This window comes from Rhyacophila brunnea, unplaced genomic scaffold (assembly GCF_057557595.1).
Source record: "Rhyacophila brunnea isolate RB1 unplaced genomic scaffold, BYU_Rbru_1.0 scaffold_6, whole genome shotgun sequence".
Classification (NCBI taxonomy): Eukaryota; Metazoa; Arthropoda; class Insecta; order Trichoptera; family Rhyacophilidae; genus Rhyacophila; species Rhyacophila brunnea.
This window is the reverse complement of record NW_028233276.1, coordinates 48,831,695-48,840,000: the sequence shown is the minus strand read 5'-3', so window position 1 is coordinate 48,840,000 and position 8,306 is coordinate 48,831,695. Positions and strand designations below refer to the sequence as shown.

The 8,306-nt window shown below is 42.5% G+C and overlaps 1 non-coding gene across 1 annotated transcript in view; it reads right to left on the bottom strand.

The window, feature by feature from the left end:
* Positions 1–1,842, bottom strand: part of LOC147065765 (small subunit ribosomal RNA) — a 1,944-nt gene extending 102 nt beyond the window's left edge. Inside the window, exon 1 of the ribosomal RNA XR_015071859.1 lies at positions 1–1,842. This exon is cut by the window's left edge and continues 102 nt beyond it. This is a non-coding gene — a ribosomal RNA (small subunit ribosomal RNA).
* Positions 1,843–8,306: the final 6,464 nt, after the last annotated feature.

Below are 8,306 nucleotides of genomic sequence, written 5' to 3'. Positions count from 1 at the left end.
GAGGAGCTTCCGCGCGCCAGTCCGAAGACCTCACCAAATCATCCATCGGTAGTAGCGACGGGCGGTGTGTACAAAGGGCAGGGACGCAATCAACGCGAGCTGGTGACTCGCTTTTACTAGGAATTCCTCGTTCATGGGGGAGAATTGCAAACCCCAATCCCTATCACGAAGGGGTTTCATCGGGTTACCCGGGCCGTTAAGCCAAGGAGGACACGCTGATCCCTTCAGTGTAGCGCGCGTGCGGCCCAGGACATCTAAGGGCATCACAGACCTGCTATTGCTCAATCTCGTGCGGCTATATATACCGCCGGTCCCTCTAAGAAGATTTTCATTGTACGCCGGTAGTGAAGACCGCGACGCGCCCGCGCCTCCGACGCAGAACGCCAAAGGACACGGACGCGCGCGGACCCTCGTGATACCGGTTGTACGTCTATTTAATAGGCTAGAGTTACGTTCGTTACCGGAATTAACCTGACAAATCGCTCCACCAACTAAGAGCGGCCATGCACCACCACCCACCGAATCGAGAAAGAGCTGTTAATCCGTCAATCCTTCCAGTGTCCGGGCCTGGTGAGTTTTCCCGTGTTGAGTCGAATTAAGCCGCAGGCTCCACTCCTGGTGGTGCCCTTCCGTCAATTCCTTTAAGTTTCAGCTTTGCAACCATACTCCCCCCGGAGCCCGAAAGCTTTGGTTTCCCGGGAGCTGCCCACCGGGTTAAAATAATGAAACTTCGGCGGATCGCTGGCTGGCATCATTTATGGTTAGAACTACAGCGGTATCTAATCGCCTTCGAACCTCTAACTTTCGTTCTTGATTAATGAAAACACCTTTGGCAAATGCTTTCGCTTTAGTCCGTCTTGCGACGATCCAAGAATTTCACCTCTAACGTCGCAATACGAATGCCCCCAGTTGTCCCTATTAATCATTACCTCTGGTATCAGAAAGCCAACAAAACAGAACCGAGGTCCTATTCTATTATTCCATGCGTACAATATTCAGGCAAAACTTAGCCCGCTTTGAGCACTCTAATTTGTTCAAAGTAAACAGCCGCGACGGCCCGCCTCGGCGAACGGCCGACCTTGCGGCCGACCGACGCCGGATGGCGAAGGACGCACCGGCGAGAAGCCCCGCAGACGTGCCTGTCGTACCGCAGTCGGTAGACCGACACCGCAGGACACAATTTCAACTACGAGCTTTTTAACCGCAACAACTTTAGTATATGCTATTGGAGCTGGAATTACCGCGGCTGCTGGCACCAGACTTGCCCTCCAATGGATCCTCGTTAAAGGATTTAAAGTGTAATCATTCCGATCACGAGGCCTCGGACGAGTCCCGTATCGTTATTTTTCGTCACTACCTCCCCGTGCCGGGAGTGGGTAATTTGCGCGCCTGCTGCCTTCCGTGGATGTGGTAGCCGTTTCTCAGGCTCCCTCTCCGGAATCGAACCCTGATTCCCCGTTACCCGTGACAACCATGGTAGTCGCATAAACTACCATCGACAGTTGATAAGGCAGACATTTGAAAGATGCGTCGCCGGTGCTAGACCGTGCGATCAGCTCAAAGTTATCTAGAGTCATCTCGAAGAGCGACGGACGACGCGAGCGCCGACCGCCGATTGGTTTTTGATCTAATAAAAGCATTCCTCACGTTCCCGTTCAGAATTACGTTTGCATGTATTAGCTCTAGAATTGCCACAGTTATCCAAGTAACTGTGTACGATCTAAGGAACCAAAACTGATATATTGAGCCATTCGCGGTTTCACCTTAATTAGGCTCATACTGAGACTTGCATGGCTTAGTCTTTGAGACAAGCATATGATTACTGGCAGGATCAACCAGGGAGCTGCTCTGCGAGGCCGCGGGCGCGCGCGCACTGGGCGCGCCGACACCCGCGATCCACACGTCACACGCGAACGCGCACCGGAGTCACCCGGCGGGCGACGCTGGCTCTCTCTTTCGATTTTTAACGTGCCGACGCACGAGATACAACGGATTGTATGCATACATACGCACAGAGCACGAGATCGTGCTCCGCGTTTCTCAATTTCCCATCGTAAAACGTGCACACCGAAAACGCACGCCGTCGGCGCGGTAAACGGAGCGACGGAGGCTGAAACGCCGTCCGCCGTCACTCGACAGGATGATTCTGCTAGCGCGGAACTCCAGAGTGATGCGATCGCATAGGCCGCGGCGACGAAATATAATCGCACGCCGGGTGAGTGTGTCTCGTCTCGCAAATGTACCGCCGACGCGGCCGAATGGCCGCCGCAGTTTGCGAACGCCGTGAAGGAAGTCTTGTCAAAGACGACAACCCACTGCTATACGATGGATGAGGGGAGAGACCCAGACGACAACAACAACGAATACGGACACGGCAATGTTGGGTAGCGCAATAATCCGTCGCCATTATTTTATCGTACAGTTCTCTCCTGCGTACATTTTCCCTCACACATTATAGTGTAAACGCGGCGCACTACCGGCCGCGTAACCGAAATAACACTACAAAAGGCGAAGGTGACGATTCTCTTTAGGTTTAATCTTTCATTTGAAATTTCGAATTGCGAATTGCGAATATATATTTTGGTAATTTGGATAATTTTTTTTTTTTAATTTCAATTTTTTTTTTTTTTTTTTTTTTTTTTTCATCCATCATTATGAATGATATAAAACCATTGAAATAAATATCATTATGAGAACGTTATATTACGCTCGCCACCGAACGGTCGAGGGTGGGCTGAAATGCCGATACGACGCAAATATAGCTTGCCAGGCGGACGCGGTCTCGTACTTCGTCTCGTACGGTCTCGTCTCGGTCTCGTACTTCGTTCGCAAACCGTCAAGAGTGCCAAACAAAATGTAGCATAGCATTGATAAAGCGCCGCACTACCGACCGCGTGACCGAAATATCACTACAAAAGGCGAAATTGACGATTCTCTTTAGGTTTAATCTTTCATTTGAAATTTAAAATTGCGAATTGCGAATATATATTTTGGTAATTTGTTTGGTTAAATTTTTTTTTTTAAATTTCTAATTTTTTTTTCCATCATGATAAGATATGATGTATGAAAAAAAAAATTAGGTTATATTATGTTAGGTTAGGTTAGGTTAGGTTAGGTTAGGTTAGTTTAGGTTAGATTAGGTTAGTTGAGGTTAGGTTAGTTTTTGTTTAGGTTAGGTTAGGTAAGGTTAGATTAGGTAAGGTTAGGTTAGGTTTAGCTTAGGTTAGGTTGTGTTAGGTAAGGTAAGGTTATGTTAGGTTATGTTAGGTTAGGTTAGGTGAGGTGAGGTTAGGTCAGGTTAGCGAAAGAACGTAGTCGACGAGAGCGCCGCTTTAAGCGAGCCATGGGCCCTCCTGGCTAGCTAAATCTGCGTCCCGCCGGCATCGTCTACTTGACATGCCGGAGGGACGCAGATTTAGCTAGCCAGGAGGGCCCATGTCTCGCTAAAAGCTGCGCTCTCGTCGACTACGTCCGTTCGCTGACCTGACCTAACCTCACCTCACCTAACCTAACCTAACATAACCTAACATAACCTTACCTAACCTAACACAACCTAACCTAAACTAAACCTAACCTAACCTTACCTAATCTAACCTTACCTAACCTTACCTAAACAAAAACTAACCTAACCTAACCTAAACAAAAACTAACCTAACCTAACTTAAACTAACCTAACCTAACCTAAACTAACCTAAACAAAAACTAACCTAACCTAAGCAAAAACTAACCTAAACAAAAACAAACCTAACCTAAACAAAAACTAACCTAACCTATCCTAAACAAAAACTAACCTAACCTAACCTAATCATACCTAACGTGACCTAACCTAACCTAAACTAACCAATTTTTTTTTTCATACATCATTTATTATTATGATGAATACCATAAAAAAATATCAATATCATATCGTTATAGGGCATAAACGTGATCAACGAGCGTGTCACTGATCATTTTAAATGCGCCCGATACGCCTCACCTGAAAGAATATTTCATTGTCTTCATTTCGACGTTCAACATAGGAATAGGTAAGTAAAGCGCGAGGGCGAGTTCTAGCGGTAAAATTTGATGTTAAAATAATTTTTCATTATTTTTCATCCAACATATATTATTATGATAGATATCATATACCGTTGACATGTCGATAACATAATATCGTCATAATACGCACGCCGCCGAACGCGGCGAGAGTCGGACGTGAAGTGCACGATGCACGACGATTAAGCTCGCCAGGCGGGCCACGTGTCGCGCTCTAAGCGGCCCTCTCGTGCGTCGTCGACGGCCGAAACGGCGATGTCTCGCTTTAAACGGCGCTCTCGTCGACGACGTTCGTTCGCAGACCTAACCTAACCTAAACTAACCTAACCTAACCCAAACACAAAAACTAACCTAACCTAACCTAACCTTACCTAACCTAACCTAAGCTAATTTAAATAAAAAAAAAAAAAATCTTTTTTTTTACATCCATCATATTATTAACATTATATATATATATAACGAAGAATTAAAAAAAAAAAAAAAAAAATTAAAATAAACCTTACCTAACCTTACCTAACCTAACCTAAGCTAATTAAAATAAAAAAAAAAAAATCTTTTTTTTTACATCCATCATATTATATTATTATGAAATATCAATATTATATCGTCATAAGGCATGAACGTAATCGTAAGATAATTTCATTGTCTAGTTCTAGCGGTATAATTTGATGTTGAAATAATTTTTCATTTCTTTTCATTCATCATACATTATTATGATAGGTATAATATACCATTGACATAACGATAATATAATGTCGTTTAAATACGCACGAACCGGCGAGAGTGGGACGTGTGAAGTGCACGATGCCGGCGGGACTCAGATTTAGCTGGCCAGGCGGGCCCGTGTCACGCTTTAAGCGGCGCTCTCGTCCGTCGTCGACGGCCGAAGCAGCGACCTCGTCGTCGAAGGATGTCTCGCTTTAAACGGCGCTCTCGTCGACGACGTTCGTTCGCCAACTTAACCCAACCTAACCTTACATAAACCTAACCTGACCTAACCTAACCATATTATCGTCATAATACGCACGCCGCCGAACCGGCGAGAGTCGGACGTGAAGTGCACGATGCACGACGATTTAGCTCGCCAGGCGGGCCACGTGTCGCGCTCTCGTGCGTCGTCGATGCATGTCTCGCTTTAAGCCGCGGTCTCGTACTTCGTTCGCAAACCGTCAAGAGTGCCAAACAAAATGTAGCATAGTATTGATAAAGCGCCGTACTGTTAATAATGTAAATGAAATATGAACAATGTAATAGTGAAGTAATAACCCTCGTACGAAAAACCAAGGAATTCAATAAAAGCAGAAATAAAAAAAATTTAAATAAACCTCACCTAACCTTATCTAACCTAAACCCTATCTAATTTAAATTGAAAAAAAAAAAACATTTTTTTTTCATCCATCATACAATATTATGATAGATATCATATATCGATAACATATTATCGTCATAATACGCACGCCGCCGAACCGGCGAGAGGCGGACGTGAAGTGCACGATGCACGACGATTTAGCTCGCCAGGCGGGCCACGTGTCGCGCTCTCGTGCGTCGTCGATGCATGTCTCGCTTTAAGCCGCGGTCTCGTACTTCGTTCGCAAACCGTCAAGAGTGCCAAACAAAATGTAGCATAGTATTGATAAAGCGCCGTACTACCGACCGCGTGACCGAAATATCACTACAAAAGGCAAAATTGACGATTCTCTTTAGGTTTAATCTTTCATTTGAAATTTCGAATTGCGAATTGCGAATATATATTTTGGTAATTTGTTTGGTTAATTTTTTTTTTTTAAATTTCTAATTTTTTTTTCCATCATGATAAGATATGATGTATGAAAAAAAAAATTAGGTAATATTATGTTAGGTTAGGTTAGGTTAGGTTAGGTTAGGTTAGGTTAGGTTAGGTTAGGTTAGTTTAGGTTAGATTAGGTTAGTTTAGGTTAGGTTAGTTTTTGTTTAGGTTAGGTTAGGTAAGGTTAGATTAGGTAAGGTTAGGTTAGGTTAGGTTTAGTTTAGGTTAGGTTGTGTTAGGTAAGGTAAGGTTATGTTAGGTTATGTTAGGTTAGGTTAGGTGAGGTGAGGTTAGGTCAGGTTAGCGATCGAACGTAGTCGACGAGAGCGCCGCTTTAAGCGAGCCATGGGCCCTCCTGGCTAGCTAAATCTGCGTCCCGCCGGCATCGTCTACTTGACATGCCGGAGGGACGCAGATTTAGCTAGCCAGGAGGGCCCATGTCTCGCTAAAAGCTGCGCTCTCGTCGACTACGTCCGTTCGCTGACCTGACCTAACCTCACCTCACCTAACCTAACCTAACATAACCTAACATAACCTTACCTAACCTAACACAACCTAACCTAAACTAAACCTAACCTAACCTTACCTAATCTAACCTTACCTAACCTTACCTAAACAAAAACTAACCTAACCTAACCTAAACAAAAACTAACCTAACCTAACTTAAACTAACCTAACCTAACCTAAACTAACCTAAACAAAAACTAACCTAACCTAAGCAAAAACTAACCTAAACAAAAACAAACCTAACCTAAACAAAAACTAACCTAACCTATCCTAAACAAAAACTAACCTAACCTAACCTAATCATACCTAACGTGACCTAACCTAACCTAAACTAACCAATTTTTTTTTTCATACATCATTTATTATTATGATGAATACCATAAAAAAATATCAATATCATATCGTTATAGGGCATAAACGTGATCAACGAGCGTGTCACTGATCATTTTAAATGCGCCCGATACGCCTCACCTGAAAGAATATTTCATTGTCTTCATTTCGACGTTCAACATAGGAATAGGTAAGTAAAGCGCGAGGGCGAGTTCTAGCGGTAAAATTTGATGTTAAAATAATTTTTCATTATTTTTCATCCAACATATATTATTATGATAGATATCATATACCGTTGACATGTCGATAACATAATATCGTCATAATACGCACGCCGCCGAACCGGCGAGAGTCGGACGTGAAGTGCACGATGCACGACGATTTAGCTCGCCAGGCGGGCCACGTGTCGCGCTCTAAGCGGCCCTCTCGTGCGTCGTCGACGGCCGAAACGGCGATGTCTCGCTTTAAACGGCGCTCTCGTCGACGACGTTCGTTCGCCAACTAAACCCAACCTAACCTTACATAAACCTAACCTGACCTAACCTAACCTAACCTAACCTAACCTAACCAAACCTAACCTAACCTAACCTAACCTAACCTAACCTAACCTAACCTAACCTAACCTAACCTTACCTAACCTAACCTAAGCTAGTTTAAATAAAAAAAAAAAATCTTTTTTTTTACATCCATCATATTATTAACATTATATATATAACGAAGAATTAAAAAAAAAAAAAAAAAAAAAATTAAAATAAACCTTACCTAACCTAACCTAAGCTAATTTAAATAAATAAAAAAAAAATCTTTTTTTTTTACATCCATCATATTATATTATTATGAAATATCAATATTATATCGTCATAAGGCATGAACGTAATCGTAAGATAATTAAATTTCATTGTCTTCATTTCGACGAGTGGGACGTGTGAAGTGCACGATGCCGGCGGGACTCAGATTTAGCTGGCCAGGCGGGCCCGTGTCACGCTTTAAGCGGCGCTCTCGTCCGTCGTCGACGGCCGAAGCAGCGACCTCGTCGTCGACGACGGATGTCTCGCTTTAAACGGCGCTCTCGTCGACGACGTTCGTTAGCCAACTTAACCCAACCTAATATTACATAAACCTAACCTGACCTAACCTAACCTAACCTAACCTAACCTAACCTAACCTAACCTAACCTAACCTAACCTAACCTAACCTAACCTAACCTAACCTAACCTAACCTAACCTAACCTAACCTAACCTAACCTAACCTAACCTAACCTAACCTAACCTAACCTAACCTAACCTAACCTAACCTAACCTAACCTAACCTAACCTAACCTAACCTAACCTAACCTAACCTAATGTATAATGTATACTATTATTTTCAATATATGTAATGTATACTATTATTTTACTCTGTTATAATAACAAAAATTATTTCTGTGCTTTTTATATCATTAATTAACACATCTTTATTATTATTTATATTTTATATATCTCTGTATTTTTATCTCATTACTTTAACACAAATTTTTATATATGCTTTTCTTTTCTTTTATATTTTATACTTTAATATGTTATACCTATATCTCTGTACTTTTTTTCTTTAACTTTTTACTTTAACACATATTTTAATATTCTTTATATTTTATATTTTCTTTATGTT